The 17,608-nt window shown below is 34.1% G+C and overlaps 1 long non-coding RNA gene across 5 annotated transcripts in view; it reads right to left on the bottom strand.

Moving 5' to 3' along the window:
• LOC108288679 overlaps positions 1-17,608 on the bottom strand; it is a 275,217-nt gene that overhangs the window by 238,829 nt on the left and 18,780 nt on the right. For 3 of the 5 annotated variants that reach the window (XR_005196733.1, XR_005196735.1, XR_005196734.1), the window contains exon 3: positions 11,235-16,087. This is a non-coding gene — a long non-coding RNA (uncharacterized LOC108288679). Of the gene's footprint in view, positions 1-10,510; positions 16,088-17,608 lie in introns of those variants that run through there. The other 2 variants (XR_005196736.1, XR_001818794.2) reach the window with 2 other exon arrangements.

The following is a 17,608-nucleotide window of genomic DNA, read 5'->3' as shown; positions in this document are numbered from 1 at the left end:
CACTCTGGCCTTAATAGATACCTCACCAATGAAGGTATATAGATGGCAAATAAGCATATAAAAAGATGTTCCACATCATATGTAATCAAGGAAACATAAATTAAAATGAAATACTACTCCACACCTATGAGTATGTGTAGATACTGCTATATACCTATGAGAATGACCAAACTCTAAACACTGACAGTGCCGAATGCTGAAGAGGATGGAGCAGCAGGAACTCACTCATTGCTGATGAGAATGCAAAATGGTACAGCCACTTTGGAGAACAGTTTGGCACTACGTGCTCTTTGGTATTTGCCCAAAGAAATTGAAAACTTATGTCCACACAGAAACCTACACATGAATGTTTATAGCAGTTTTATTTTCAAAAGTTTGGAAGCAACCAAGATATTCTCCAGTAAGTGTATGGATTAATAAAATTGTAGTATATACAAACAATGGAATATTATTGAGTGCTACAAAGTAATGAGCTATCAAGTCATTAATAAACATGTAGGAAACTTTAATGTAAATTACTAAGTAAAATAAGCCAATCTGAACAGGCTACAACTATGTAATTCCAATTATATGACATCCTAGAAAATGCAAAACTATGTAAACTGTAAAAAGATCAGTGGCTGTCAGGGGCTATAGAGCATAGAAGATTCTTTAGGACACTGAAATTATATGATACTATAATGATCAATACACGTCATCACACATTGTTTTCAAGCTATAGAATGTGCAACAAGAATGAACTCTATTATACACATGGACTTTGTATGATGTGTCATTGCAGGACATTAAGATGTGTCAATGCAGTTCATCAAGTATAACAAATTTACCACTCTGGTGGGGGATATTGATCATGGGAGAGGCTTTGCATGTGCAGGGTAGAGGTGTTGTGGAAAAAATCTCTTAATTTGTCTGTGAGCCTGAAGCTGCTCTTAAAAATATTTTTTTAAAAAGTAAACTTCTGAATAAAGAAACATAAAAGGGGGTCAACATATAAACACATTTTCTTAATAACTTTTATATTACTTAAAAGAATAGTGAATTCCAGACTACTTGGGTTTAGAATCTCTATGTACACTTTTCAAGATAAGGAGACGGAATTAATAAGTAAACTTGCTGTGACAATAAGTTCTCATACAAAGAACTACTAAAACTGGCTAAAGCACACTGTAATCTATAGGGTATTATCCTTAATCAGAGTTAAAAGAGAGTGGAGTTACTCAGCTGTCTTTCTCCCTTTTTAATATCATCAACTTTTAAGTAACTTTATACAATGAGTTAAAAAATAGCAAGGTAAATTCTCAAGAAATATAGTTGCAAAGGTACATTTTGAAAGATTCATCAGATGGCCTTTAAATGAATAACAGGAAAGAAGCTCTCAAAGGAATCATGTGTGCCCCTAATGGAATTACAGATTTTAAAGAAATGCCTACTATATCTCAAACCCAGAATAGCTATATGAAAGCAGTGACAGTCTTTGTAGAAGCTGAGACATCTCTAATTGTTTCAGATTTCACAGCAGTATTTTCTACCGCCCTACATTGTGAATTACATTTTAAATTATTTGCTCTAAAATAATGCAAACAGACCAAATCAGGGTGTCAGGGTTGTGAGTCATCACAGCACTTTGCTTTGCCATCTTGTGATGTGGCTCCACCACCATGCCACTAATAGAGCATATTTACAAACCTAAGGCTCAAATAATGACAGAAGAGATGCCATCTTTCCAAAGTAGAAAGTTAAGCAGTCAAATACAGTAGAACTTGGGTGTGGGAGATTCTTCAAAAGAAAAGTTCCTCCTATCATCAAAAAAATTAAGATGTTTTTACTTGGTGTTCTTTGCCAAACTCCTTGTTTATGACCAAAGTCTCTTAGAACTATAAATCAATCAAGGACATCACTAAAACGCTACCTGTGAGATTATCTTTGAAGCGATATAATATCCAACTAGGATCATCCTTCTTCTCAGCCTATGAAGTGAGATTTAAGGGGCTCAAAACTCCCAACTAATTCAACTCACCTTTAATTAAGGTGAAAGGCACCTTGTTTATTTGGAGTTAAAGATGAAATTCTAACATAGTAACTTAAGATGTAAACAATTACTAAAACTTTGGGTGTAGTAGGTAGGAGACATACTATGAGAGTTCCCGAAGACTGCATAAAACATTCTCTGAGGAAATTTGTGTGATAAAAGTAAGCTAGAGAGAATTAAAAGGACATAATTATATTGCCCAGGATATGCCCTTCTTAATAAGGTTCTTATCGTTCTTTAGAAATAAATGGCTTTGGAAGAAATCCAAAACAGTCCTACCTTAAAGAGTGTTATACTTTATGAAGGAATATATTATAGTAGCTTCAAATGCATTAGCCTCAGTCATTTTTTCTCTCCCACGATCTTCCAGCATATATATCTATCATATGACTAGCATTTTAAAAATTCTGCATCTGGCTCTATATGTCTTAGTGAATAGTTATTATTGATATCCTTTGTGCTAAAACAAAATATAAAATACCACTTGCCACTGAAGACAGCTGATCATTTATAAAATCTATGACTGTTTAGCACATCTTGTCACTGTCACAGTTATTAATACTGAAGAGCACTGGGGTGAAATGACAGTGATGTAGTCACAAAAATGCACAAACATACATTATGATTAACCATCATTATTAAAACTATAATGCAATGTGGGTTAGCACTTCAGAACGGAGTCTTGCTAATTCACACACTTTTCCTCAGTAAGCATATTCTAACAAAGAAGGCCAATTTCTCTGTGAGGTACCAAAAGTGATTTCTAGTCTGCTTACTTCAGAATATACAAATGAGCAATGGAACTGGGGTGGTTGATATGAAAAAATAAAAGGCTGGAAGGGAAATAATGCAATATATAAAAGATATTTAAAAGGATGCCATTTTAAAGGATATACAAGAAACTATTAACAGAAATTGCCTTTCTGATGAGTGAAAATTGGGAGTATGGGTGTGGATGAGGGGAGATAACTTTTACTTTAAGCCCTTTCATCCCAGTAGTTTTTAACTCTATGCAGGAGTAACTTTTATAATGAAATCAAAGCTCCCAAAATATTTCAAGAAATATCTTTGGACATTAAAGAAATAGCAGTGCTATTTTACAAAATTCATTTACATGTCAGTAGTATCCAATGGGATTCTTTAACATGCATTTAAAAATTTGAACATACAGACTCTGAAAATAAAATTGTCACTCTGTTAATTTTTTTAAAAAGTATAGAAAAGGAATTATCTTGAGCTTGCACTTAACAGTTTTCTATGTGGTTTTTAGGCTCGTGCAATATATTATACCTTCATTGTTTATGCCAGTTTATCAGGAGGTTCTTTTATTTGTAGCCGAAAGCTAGTGGAGGGTAGGAAAAAAGTGTGATAAGTATTCTGAAACTCAGTCCCACAGGAATTAGGGAAGTTTCTTGAAGAAGATAAAGCAAAGCTGAGTCCTTCAGGTGTGGTAGCAGTTGTTGGCAGATAATGTAGATATGCCCAGATAAGAAAAAGATCTTTTCATCTTCTGGATACTAGAGAATCAACTCCTCATATACAGTGATTGACTGGCATAAGATCTCTGCTTTTGAATAAAGCCCACTTGAATATGAGTCAGAATTACTTTAAGTTGTGATAAATTGAGCAAATATCTGTAGAGTAATAACATTTTTAAAAGTTTAATAAAAGGAAAAAACTATGAAAATATGGCTGCCAAGTTATTCTCCATTCCATGCATACAGAAATACTATCTAGCTGAGGAAAATGGATACATAAATGTATACACATCACAATTTCATTTGGACTCGTGAACAGCTCTATATAAGGTCCATCTTCACAAAATAGTATCTATTGAAAGTTTACTATATGCCAGATTCTCTTGTAAGCTCTTCGCATACATTAATTCATTTAATTAACAACTATATCAGAAAATTACTATTATGTCTCCATTTTTAAAAATGAGAACACAGAAAGGTTAAGTGACCTGCTCAAGCCACACAGCTTACATAGGAAGAGATGAGACAAGAATCCAGTTAAACTAGTCTGAATGCCAAGAGATATTGTACCATATCATTGTATCTGTTGGGTACCATCTATACACATTTTCTCCTTCTCAGGGTTATGATGCATAATTTTGGGAATACTGTGGAAACTTAACTAATATATATTTAATCATTTATTTATAAATATTCTTTTCCTTAATGATTATAAAATATTTGTATTCTATCTTATAGCTATTTAGATATTAAAAGAATAATTCATAGGCAAGAAGAATTTTGGCACTGAAACACTCATTTTGAATTGTGTTTTTCAAAATTATATTTGGATTTCTTCAGATACTCAAGTAACTGATCCCAATTCACCTGAGGCCAAATGCACATTAATAAGAATAAAGGACAAGAACTGACCTCAGGAACATACCAACAAGAGGTTACTTTAAGCAAAATCAAAAATATATCAGCCCAGTCCACAATTATGATTAATATTATAAAACTGGCATTTTTCACCTTCTTCCTTAGCCAAAAAGAAAGGTAAATGCAATAAAGAAAATAAGGGAACACAAACGAAATACATTCTTGAAAAATTAAAATAATGAATCTCCCCCGAAATTTATAAAAAAAAATTGATGCTGTTCAAAAGCAGTGTGAATGTGGTGGGGTTATGATGAGGAGTTAAGATGAGTTGAACTTCTGTAGGAAAAGGATGAAGGTACACATCTCCAGAGTGCACCTTGATATGTACTCATATATACTCCCTTGGATAACAAACTGAAGTTAACAAAACTGCAAGCAGGCTAGAGATGAGAGCTTCAGTTAGCCCAGTTTTGTTCTAATAAGCAGAAGAAAAAATTATATATGCAATCATACAGATAAGCTATACTTCCAAGAAGTAGCTGATTTTTTCTAAAAGTAGAAAAGAAACTGAATGGTAGGCAGACTGTAGCTTGTAATGTCTATCATCTGGGTAAAAGTAAAGGCTAGTAATAATTATTCATCAAAATTCAGTAACATAAGGAAAATGCCTACAAACTTGAAATATTGCTCTGGGACCTACCTGTCAAATCATTGGTATAGAAAATCTCAACTCAAAGATGTGTGATCAAAATGAAACCAGTAGAAACTCTTTTTTAAAAGCAAACAGCAAATATAATGGAAGAAAATAGTAAGATAAAGCAAATAATAAAAAATATCACCACAAAATATTGCCATAGCACAGGTGTGACAAAATATATCACCTAGAATGTAAAGGCCTGGTTGAAAGAATTACTAAATCTTAACTGAGCAATCTCTTGAGGGGGTATAACTTCTACAATATGTAGATAACCCCCTTATCTGCTCCCACTTGACAGGCTTCAGTTTAGACTAACCCTGTTTAGTCTTGTGACCCAACTAGTGAGCTCTGTCTGCAGCTCAGAAGAAACAAGAGAGATGGGTAATATAAAAACCTGGATCAATATTCTAATCCTGGGTGCATACTGGAATTGGCTAGCAACCCCAGTCTCAGCAGGCAGGCATGACTATAGCTACCAGCTACCTGGGGGTGTCAGCAACTTTGGAAATTTTTAGAGTTGTTTTCACCCCCTTATTTCGACATTCTTCTAAATCTAATAACCCAATTTATCTCCTCCTGACTTCAGGCCATCAAGCTCTAGATGATCCTCAGTGAGGGATACCATACTCTTAATAGTCGAGTTACTCTTCTACAGGGGACCCCTAGACTGTCCATAAATGAGACATGACAGAGGGGAAATCATGCCCCTGTCTTCCTTGGACCTGGCTAGATACTGCTTTCACCAATCAATAGAGCCCCTCCTGCCCTGAGAGCAAGCAACAGGCCAAACCCCACCAAACTACCACCACCACCCCTATGTCAAAAGAAAGCAGTTATAGAATTCTGACCTTCATCCATTTTCCTCAAAGAATTCACGTCTCGGACTCTTGAGAGGGGAAATGTTACAGTGGGTAACTAGTCGGGTATGAGCAAGACAAGAGAGGGCTTCTCCAGCTGCTCCCCCGCCCACATACACGAGGGGTATTGGGCAAACATCAGGTGATGGTCAGTTGGTTGTTAATTGCCTCGCTAAAGTAATAATTAGTCACAGCTGGCACCAGGGAAAAGCCAGCTCCTAACAGATAAAAAGCACCTGAAACTGATTATCAGCTGCTTCCCAATAAGGTCTCAAGAATTGGGTGATGGGACTCAAGTGCACACAATAAAAGGCAAACTGTAAGAGTTTAACTGGTATATGACCTATAAGCATTAAATAAATTCAATTCATATTTTAAAAGCCTTCCTGCAACCAAAAAATCTCCAGGTATGCATGGCTTTATTAATAAACTCTATCAATTGTTTAAGAAACAATACCATTCTTACATGGACCCAGAAAATAGAAAGGTAGGAAAATATTTCCAACTCATTTTTATGAGGCCAAAACCATATTAATACCAGAAATTGGCATGAAAGAAAAAAAATCAGTAAATCTCTCAGTAGCATAAACTCAAACTTTTAAAATATTAACAAATTGAATCCAGCAAAACACAAAAAGTATAATCTGTCAGGATAAAATCATGTTGCTTATAGGAATGCAAGTGTGATTTAACATGAATAGTCAATGTAATTCACCACATGAACAGAATGTAGTAGAATGTATTATTGCCTCAACTCTTCGCCTCATGTATCCATGTCTTTGTCATTTGAATTTGTATTTTCTCCTGCTATATTTGAAATATATTGCCCTTCCCTTTGACGTTGAGCTCAGCCATGTGATTTTTCTCACTAATGGTATGTATTGGTTTGGGGTCAGATGATAGAGGGTGAGAAAATGTTTTGAGTCTTTAAGAAAGGCAAAGGAACTAATACAAGACACTAAAATAAATGTCTATGTTATATAGTCACAAGACTGCCACCAACTATAATATGGAAGATAGAGAATCTACCTAATGAATTTGTCCTCTTGAAAAATATGTTTTCCAGGCAGAATGTTCAAAGCTTCAACTGGTAATTTTTGCTTTGCAAAATGAGACACTATAAAGCAAAGATAAATTCACAAGAGAACTTCTCAGTTTACAAGCATATTTTAGAAGGCATACAAATAACCCAAAACTTGCTAGGTTGAAAAATAAAGCTACTTCTATCTATCTCCAGAGAGTTAAATATTATCAAATTATGATATAGCCTTGGGGAAATATTAAATCAAGATTGTGGCCATTTGATTAAATTTGGTAGTTGCTATGGACTGGATATTACTTATTTTGATGGACTGGATATGGTTTGCTTTCCTCCCAAAAAAGTTCATCTTGAAACCTTATTTCCATTGTGGTAGTGTTATGAGATAGGATCTAATGGGAAGTGTTGGGGTCATGGTAGCAGATCCTTTATGAATAGCTTGGTGCTATTGTCCTGGTAGTAAGCACCCCCTCTGGCAAGATTAAATTGGTTCTCATGGGAATAAATTAGTTTCCTTAAGAGTGGGTTGTTATAAAGCTAGGATACCCCTTGGATTTTCTCTTTTCACATGTGTCCACCCTTCCCTTTTGACTTTCCCTGCCATGTTATGATTCTATAGCATAAAAGTCCTTGCCAGAAGCCAGAACCATGCCTTTGAACTTCTCAGCCTGTAGAACTGTGAGCTAAATAAACCTCTTTTCTTTATAAATTACCTAGTCTTAGGTATTCTGTTGTAGCAACACAAAATAAACTAAGACAGTAGTAAAAACAAAATCAAGGATGTAGTACTTACATCTTTCTTTAAGAGATATGAAAAAATTAATGGGGCATCTATTATATCGTTTCAACCAGATAAAAAGACTCCTAAAAATCTTAAAGACTTTGTTCCTTTGAAACTTAATGGACCCAAAATACCCACAATGAAGCCTAGAGAAAGCAAGAAATGTCTTTTTTAAAAACTGCAGGGGCAGCTTGTGACACAAAGAGATGAGTGGAATAAAATATATAGAAAATTAACTAAATTTTTAAGAGGTCACAATTAGCAAAAATGTGACTACCCTAAGCTAACAAAAGGGGTAGTTACCATAAGATTTAAAAAATTCAGGTAATCTCCAACTTTCTACAGGCAGGAAACGTGCCCATAAATCTGTTTTGCTCCCTTAAAAAGCATATTTTCTAATGCCTTCTTCAAAAGAGGCCAAAGAGCAAAATGGAAAAGGGATGATACTGCAGAGGGTAGAGGCAAGAGTCATGAAAACAATTGATGGGAAGCCATTTCCAGGTAGCGACGTAGCATGAAAAGATGCTCAACATCATCGATCACCACAGAAATGTAAATCAAAACCACAATGAGATATTATCTCACTTCATTTAAAATGGCTTTTATTCAAAAGACAGGCAATAACAAATGCTAGCAAGGTGGTGGAGGAAAGGGAACCCTTCCTTTTACACTGTTGGTGGGTGTGTAAATTAGTACGACCAGTATGGAGAACAGTTTGGAGGTTCTTCAAAAACTAACGATTGAGCTACCATATGATCCAGCAATCCCCCTGCTGGGTATATGCTGAAAAGAAAGGAAATCAGCATATCAAAGAGATATCTGCACTCTTATGTTTGTTGCAGCACTATTTACAATAGCCAAGATTTGAAGTAACCTAAGTGTCCCTCAACAGATGAATGGGTAAAGAAAATGTGGTACACATACACAATGCAGTACCATTTAGCACCCCCAAAAAGAGTAAGACCCAGTCATTTGCAAAAACATAGATGGAACTGGAGATCATTATGTTAAATAAAATAAACCAGGCACAGAAAAACATCTCACATGCTCACTTATTGGTGGGATCTAAAAATCAAAATAATTCAACTCATGGAATAGAGATTAAAAGGGTGTTTACCAGAGGCTAGGAAGGGCAGTAGTGTGCTAATGGAAAGGTGGGGATAGTTAATGGGTACAAAAAAAAAATTGAAATAATTAATAAGATCCAGTATTGCATAGGACAACAGAGTGACTCTAGTCAATAACTTAACTGTACATTCTGAAATAACTTAGAGTATAATTGGATTGTTTGCAACTCAATGGATAAATGCTTGAGGGTATGGCTACCCTATTCATCTTGATGTGCTTATTTCACTTATTATGCCTGTATCAAAACATCTCATATAACCCATAAATATATATACCTACTAGGAACCTACAAAAATTATAAATTAAAAAAAGTTAAATTACTAAAGTCAATTTTTTTCTCTATAGCAGCCACAAACAAAATGTATTATTTATGCAATTAAAAGATACCAAATAAAACTCAATTTCTGGATTTATTTATTCAAGAAATATACCATGTTGTAAGATCTTTATCGTTAACAATGATGCTTATTTTTTAAAATATCCTCACACAAAAGTTACTTCTTGGGTTGTGATTTCTTTAACCACAATACTTAGGCAATGCCTGCTTAATGGTGAGGTTTTTGTTTTATTCTGTTAAATTTTGGATTTAGATTTTTAAATTCCCAGACCAGGCTTCTTCCAAATATAACAGATCTCTCAAGCCTGATAGAAAAATTATGAAGATTTTGACACTATTTCCTTACTGCTACTCACCATGAATAGTTTTGAATTGGTCATTATTAATGATTTGCAGCATTCAAAAATCAACATGACGTTCGGCCTTATCACAAAGAAGGCCTTGTAGAATAGAATGTGTATTTCTTCTCTTTTTTCTATAAAGATCTGTAGCAAGATTTTGCTTGTAAAAATAAAAGCCTTTTTATGTCTTCCTGTTGTTGCTGGGTCTGTATAAGTCCTTCTAAGCCTTCTACACCTGTAAAGATGGGGAGAGAGTGCTGGAGCATAGATGCTAACACAGAAGGAAAAAGAGAGAATGAACAATTCTAGCTTACTGTTCACCTGCTTCTTAGGACTAATAACAAATGAAACTGTGCTTTTACTTCCACTGTCCTGTATAACTGACTGGAATGTAAGAGGTCTGCAAAGATATTATATGTGTCTTTTACTCAGGTACTACATTATACAATATTTAATAAAATGCTTACTTACTAAATATTTAAATTTCTACCTGCCTAATACTATTGATAAGTCAGTCCTTCATTTTAATTCTTTGTATCTCTGCTTGTTTTCTTCTTTAGACCCCGTCTTTAAATCTTATTTCTTATAGGTTGTGAGAAGAAAAAAGTGAATACCCACCTGTAATATTAGTGCTTCTTTTCTTTAACAATTGTCTTTTAAGAAAAGTTTTTTAAAGATAGGAGGATATTGTTCCTATGTAATTTTACATTACAAAGAAAAAAATAATTGGTCTTTAAGAGTTTTCTGGCATGAGCTGACCCCAAACATAATCAGTTCAATGCTTTTAGTGTTTTGTCCACAGATATCTTCCACATATGAGTAGGTGGCTAAATAAGGGACGGTTGAGCAGACTCTTGTGAGCAAGAGCAACATACACTTGTGGTTGTAGCATCTAGGACTTGTTGAAATGATAAGTCAGATCAGCAATGGAGTTTTACAATTATGAAGATTTAGAGGCAAAACAGTACTTTTCCATGGCTTTAGTTTTAGTTTGTATTTTTTATTTCCATTTCAAAAGAGACTGACCATTCTTAAAAGGTAACAGAGATGAAAGTGTCACACTGATGATTAGCACTGCATTCAAACTACTTGTGTGTATAGGTGTAAAGCATTGCAGTCTTTGCTAATTACACACAAATGAGAATATGGGAAACAAATGGCTTGTTAAAAGTCACATGGACTAAATTATCTGATTTTAATAGCATCTGGACCACCAAAGCGCTCTCCTCCCTACTCGCTGGCCTCAAAACAGAAATCCACAGCTTCTAAAAATCAAGAAAAATAATTACAAGGCATTTTTAAGTAGCAACAGAGACTGTATGCTTCCAATTATCTGTCTCATTATAAAGAACTTTTTACAAATATTATTTTGTGCCATCTTTAAGCGAGCTGACCTGAAAAGCAGTTTCACCTTTCTCTGGGAAAGTATGAATCTGAATCCCCAGTTGGAGAAAAGGCAATGTGTACAGGCCATCATTATTTAAGCACACCTTCAGTTTCAGAACTGACTGAAAATGTGAATAGCAGGAAAATACAAGTGTCTACTGTTTGTGCCCATCTGAAATCAGGAAGTGATGAATCCCACTGGAGAGTGTTTGTTTCTATTTGGTTCCAAACCCAGTTTTCAGATGAAAGCGCCTTGGAGAGGTAGGGTGAAGCTTTGCTTTGTGAAGCAAATGGTCGGCTTACCTCCAATGCTTCAACCAGCAGGCCTTGTTCTTTCTGTTCTGTTCTGAACCAGTTTCAATAGCAAAAGAATGTTTGTTGTTTGAGGACTGGATGTTATGAAGGAGCTTTGGAAACCAAATAGTCTCAGGTGCATGCTTTTGCATACTAATGTCTCCAGGACTCTGGCTTTCACAGATAACTTAAGGTTGTATATATCCTAAAATAGTTGAATATGTTTATCTTTTGCTATAGCACTTGTATTTTAGGAAAGCAGGGGAACTAAACATTTTAACAACCTAATTAAGAGAAAAAATAAAGTTGAAAATATGACTCTACATTGAAAGAAACCAGAGTAAGTTTTCTTTTTAGTCTGTTTTGAAAATGAAAACCTAAAAACAGATTGAGTTACATGGGGAGGAGAGTGGAAAGTGTGAAAGAGACACAAAATCCAGAGAAGTAGGTTGTACCTAAATGAAAAAAATATTAAACTATGCAATGAAAAAAATAGAACATTTTCACATTATTTCTTCTTAAATCCCCCTCACATATCAAAATGAGTACTGGCATATCAGGGGTTCCTGTGATTATGAGTAATTTATCAGGACAAGAAGGACCACTGGGGAATGAGGACCCAGAGTTTTCTAAAGCCTATTATCATACACCAGAAAGTACAAATTTAACAAATCCAAAATAACTTCACAATTATATATTTGTGTTTTTTCTATTCTGAACTCTAATATTGATGAAAACTCATCTCCTTGACCAAACCAAGCTCCTTGAAGTTTTCCACCACCCCCCTAACACTGGGCCTCATCCTTGTTCCTCTTCCTCACCTGCTGAGCTCAGCTTCAGCAAAGAATCCTGCTAAAATAGTTTATCAGTCATCTCCCCTACTCTTAATATTCCAGTCAAGCTCATTCCTTCACCTTGATGCCTAATTAAGTTCCTCTCCTCCCCAACCCCTGATACTTAACCAAGCTCCTATTAGTAATTTTTTCCATCCACTCTCTCATTCTAACCATTGGCTATAAATCCTTACTTGTCCCTATTGTATTTAGAGCTGAATTCAATCGTTCTCCCTTATTGCAAGAGTCTTAAGCTTTACTACAATAGTCTTAAACAAAGCTTCCATGCCATTTTTAACAAATGTCCAGTGCATTTTTTTTTTTTTCACAGCATTTGACACAGAATAGTATGTCGGGGCTCTGGAATAATTTCACTGGGTTCAGATCCAACTATAGCATTTGCATCAGATAAGCTATTTAACCTCACCAAGTTTTAATTTTCTTATCCATAAAATGGCAATAATAAAGTCTGTATCATACCATTGTTGACATCAATAAATGAGAGAACCCTTGCAAAGTTCCCCTGTCTAGCCCAGAGTTTGTCTTTGTTTCTTCAGAATGAAACTGGAACAGTGAGCATTAACATTCTCTTTTAATGTCCACATAACTGCTTGACAAATCAAACTATCTTCAGAAGATATTGGACACTGTTAAGCTTTCCCAGTATCCAGTGCTTTTTCTTCCAGGAAAAGAAGTATGGATTACCAACAACCAGAGGACCAAACACATCAGCTGCTGGTGCCATTGTTGCTAGCATGCAACACTGAATTGAAAGTCACCAAAATATCAAACCCCACTGCAGTAGTAACAAGCTCTCAATCTTGCTTTCCAGAAATTCCTTTGAGTTCTTAACAGTATGAATTCTTACATTTATTTTTTAATTATATTTTTGCAGTATTTATTCCTGCTGTTTTCCCTAGCTTCCAACTGTAGGCCTTCTGCATCTTAGGAGGTTTTTCTCTGCTACTTCTCTTTTGACTGTGATTTAAGTAAGGACAAAGACAGAGATAAACATAAAATTATGTCTCTTATGCTCCGTTGTGTTCTTTTTTTATAGAGAATATAAGTTTCTATAAAAATTCTAGGGGAGAGCTCCTTAAAAAATATTTACAACAGCTTAAATGTGACAAGGTAATATATGATTCATTTCTATATGGGAATGTTTTGATGCATTATGTATCTCCTATTTTCTATTAATTCATTTTTCTTTTTCACTTCATTGACTTCATTATTTTCCTTGTAAGTTTCTGGCACGTATTGGACTGCTTATTATGGCAGATTTTTTCAAATATTAGGCCTAAGCTCAGAAAAATTTATCATTCAGAACCTGCATAGTGAAAAATAAAACAGAGCACTAATTGGAATTTCACCAGTTTAGAAATTTATGGCAATTCTGATTCTGTATTTGTGGGGAGGGGGGGCCTTCTAGTAAAAAAACAGGTTGAAACAATTTATTTTTCTCTAAATTTTCAGGTACTTGTTCATGAAACAAGAGAAGTTAGGCCTAAATAATCTGCTTGCCTACAAGAAGACCCAAGAATTTTTCATCTTCAATTATTGGATCCTAAATTCTAAATCCTGAATAGTAAAATGTTTTTGTGCTTATATTATTATTCAGTATTATAAATACAAGTATTTCATTTGCTCATCTCAAATTTCTTTTTGTAGACAATTATAATTTAGTAGGTAATGCATACCATACTTGAAGATTTAAAAAATTTTGCAACTGAAGCTTTGCACTCAGTACACACTCCTTTTCCCTTCCTTTTCTTAAAATCTTAAGGTACAATTTTTGAACTGTTTTTCAGTTTGGCTTCATAGTCTAGACAGGCATTTCACAGTGTCATATGGAAACGTTACCCTTTTTCCTTACTGTTTTATGAGTCTATTCATTTTCAGGACGAACTTACCTAACCAACAGCAGAATCATAGGCTGGTCAAGCCATGAAGGACACTAGAGAGCATTTCATGCAGTTCCATAATTTTTTAAATGGAGAAAACAAAGACAAAAGGCACAAAGCTCACAATTTGTTAATACTGAGTCCAAGTGACAATATTTCCATTGTTTTTCTGCCATCTCTTTATTTCATAGATCTCTGCTCACAACCCAGAGACAGACCAAAACTGAAAACAGGTGGAAATACAGGAGAAAAAGTTCTACCTCACTTGCTCATTCTCCAACTGTCACAATTTTCTGCTCTTACTCATTCCCACTTGAATCTCTAAAAGGTTTAAGTCTATTTGTCTATGAACTTTGGGGAACTAAAAACCTGAGTAAAAGCTCACTATATCACATCAAATTTCTGCAGCTATCTTTTTTTTGTAAATTTAGATAAAAGCATAATGAGAATAATGCTTCATAAGTGAAACTGAGTGCATTCTTTTCACTCTTCATTTCTTTGCTTGTATATCTAATTGCTCTTTTACACTTCATACTGTTATTTGGTGTATTACAAAGTTAATATTTTTTATTGTTCTGTTTATCATAGCTCTATTACATAAGAAAAATAATTGTAAACTGAGTCAAATAGTGCTACATCAGTACTCTCTGTTAGTGCTCAAATTCACAGATACTATAATAGTCACACTATTCCCTACTCTCTGACTTAGAACGAACTGTAAGAGTATGGAAACTAGGAGATTTCACATGAGAAATACTAGTAGACTGGACAATTAGTAAAGAAACTGCTTAGCGAAGTGTTAGAGAACAGACATATGAGTCTCATATATATTATTTGCATATTTGTAATTATTCAGTCAAAAAGACTTACTGTGCACCAAATGTACGCCAGTCATTGTGCAAATGCACTGAAAATGCAACCCTGAATAAAGTATGACTGCTACCAAGAAGTAAAAAGCACTTATTTTCAATGAACATAGTGTTCATTGTCAGCAGGAGGCAAGTTCCACGATTAACGTCACAGCATAAAACCACTTCTAAAAAGAAGGCACACTTTCTAAAGAATAGTGAAAGGACCAAATATGACTTCAGTATCTCCACTCTGGTTCTTTCTTCATCATCAACCTTCTTGAGTAGCTCTGTTTCAGCTACACTCTTGAAATCACAAAGAAAACTAGCTGTAACTAAATAACTAGCACAAAGGTATTAGTCTTGGATAAGTTAAATTTTAATAGAATATTTCCGATTTCTAAATATTTCAACTTGGAGATCAATGCTTAACTCAAATGAATAGTTGCTGCTAGAAACCTTCATCAGGGGAGATTTTCAACAACTTCATCTGTATATAAATTGCTTTGCCTGCAAATGTGTAAAAAGAGATAATTGCAGTTTGCCAACTGCATTATCCATGTTTTCTATTAAATAGTTTCTGTATCTGATGTGTTGACATCTGGGGCCTTGAGACCAAGGCTAGCTAATTCCTAGAGATACCAAAGAAGTATCCCTGGAGCATGCCTTTGATATCTGAACTAATCTCAAGCCCAAACGCCCCTCATGAGATACCTACCATTATCCTAACTGCCCAAGGGTCAGGCATCAGACGACTATGGTGTTTTGACCAAATTAATTAATTGTTTCACTGGCAATAATTTACAATTGTTAAATTTACTGAGCATGAGAAAAATAGTACCTTAGTCAAGCTATATGTTTCTTGGTCAAGTCAAAGTCTGGTTATTTCCTAACTATATATGACATAATGTGTCATATTTAATGAGTTTTTCTCTATGCCGTGTCATAGTACATTACTTACAAATTCATTCATAGCCTTAACAAATAACTTCAAGTTATGCTTCTCTTCAACAAAGTAGACAAGGGAGGGAAGACACTGGATGACTTCCAGAACAAGTAGACTGACTAGAAGAATGAAGGGTTGGAATTCAGACTGGAAAGATATAAATGTGAAGGAGAGATTGAGGACTAGGCACAAGGAGGAAATACTTGGCATTCCCTTTCACTGAGAAGTCTTCTGGGTCAGCCTCTTCAGAATTGGGTAAAAATGGAACCTGAATTTTTTTCCAAATATGGCACTGAAGTCCTCATAATTTGAATGGAAAAGATTTATCATATTCCTGAAGAGAAACATACAACAATGTCACTATGTAAATTTCCCCCAAATTTATATATTCATATAATGTAATTTAAATAAACATATCAATGCATATTCTTTTGGATAAATTGAAATGAAAAAAAAATTCTAAAATTTGTTTAACAGATTAAATATATAAGACTAGCGTAGATAATTCTGAAGGTAAGTAATAAGGGGATATTCCCCTATTGAACTAAAACAATTAAAAGTATGCAATTTTGTTGTCAAAATAGGCAGATAAATCGATCAGAACACAAAATCCTGGAACAAATATGAAAGAATATACATTTTTTATATTTGGTAAATGTGACCATGTGAATATGGAGATGAATTATTTAAAGATAGTTTTGGAACAAGTTGCTAATGACTGAGAAAGAAAAATGAAGTTAGGCATCTAATTTATACCATATAAGAAAATAAAGTATACAGGTTAAATTTTTAATGAAAAAGCCAGACAGTAAAAGCATTAGAAATCATGCCTAATGTAAATAGAGAGAAAAAATAAAGCAAATGTAGTAAAATGTTAACATTCAAGGAGGCTGGGAATTCTTCATATTATTTTATAACATTTTGAAAGTCAAAATTATTCCAAGATAGAAAGTTTCAAAAGTGTTAGGAGAAAATATACATACATCTTGCTATAATCTTACATTGAATAAGGCCTATCATTACAAAAGAGAAGAAAATTTAAAATTTTTACTATATAAATATTTAACATTTGAGTAAAAAACATGCATGAACATCATAATATGTCTAATAAAATGATAAATGACAAAAGGTGGAGACATTGGCAACATAAATGATACATAAAAGGTGAACGTTATTATTTCATAAGAGTTCTCACAATGAAAAGAAAAAATTCTGTATTCCAATACAAAGTATGTGGAGCATATATAGTAAATAAACAGATTATTTGCAAAAGAAAGAATTAAAGACACAATAAATGTGTGTTAAAATAAAATTGACTCTCATGAATAAAGAAGCTAAAATAAAAAGATACCTACAAGATTTCCAAAATTTTAAATGTTTTTATGTAATTGATAATGTTATATATTGGCCTGAGAATGCAGAAAAATGAGTACCCTCATAAACTGATAATGGGAGCACAGAGTATGTAGCAAAAACTTCTTAAGACGGTTTATCCAGTAACAAAAAATGAGTTCAAAAGCATTCCAAGTGAAAAATAAGCATAAAAATATTTTAGGTGATGTATATTATTACAATAATTATGATTTGCACTTTACAGATGAGGAAATTAGTCATATAGAGTTCAAGTAACATGTTCAAGGTCACACAGGAGGCTACTGATCCCGGAAATCAATGGGTTTTACTACTACACCCATTCTGGCACCAGTGATTTTCATTCTAAGCATTTAAAAATCTTGAAACTATTTTTATGAATTTTACATAAATAAATACAATAATATCCAATTGTGATAAGAGTTGCAAAGAAAAAAACAGGCTAATGAGATCAAGAGTAATATAAGGTTTACAAATCATTGTT

Source organism: Cebus imitator, unplaced genomic scaffold (genome assembly GCF_001604975.1).
Source record: "Cebus imitator isolate Cc_AM_T3 unplaced genomic scaffold, Cebus_imitator-1.0 Scaffold381, whole genome shotgun sequence".
Taxonomy (NCBI): domain Eukaryota; kingdom Metazoa; phylum Chordata; class Mammalia; order Primates; family Cebidae; genus Cebus; species Cebus imitator.
Note: the sequence above shows the minus strand (reverse complement) of the source record. Positions and strands in the feature narration are given on the sequence as shown.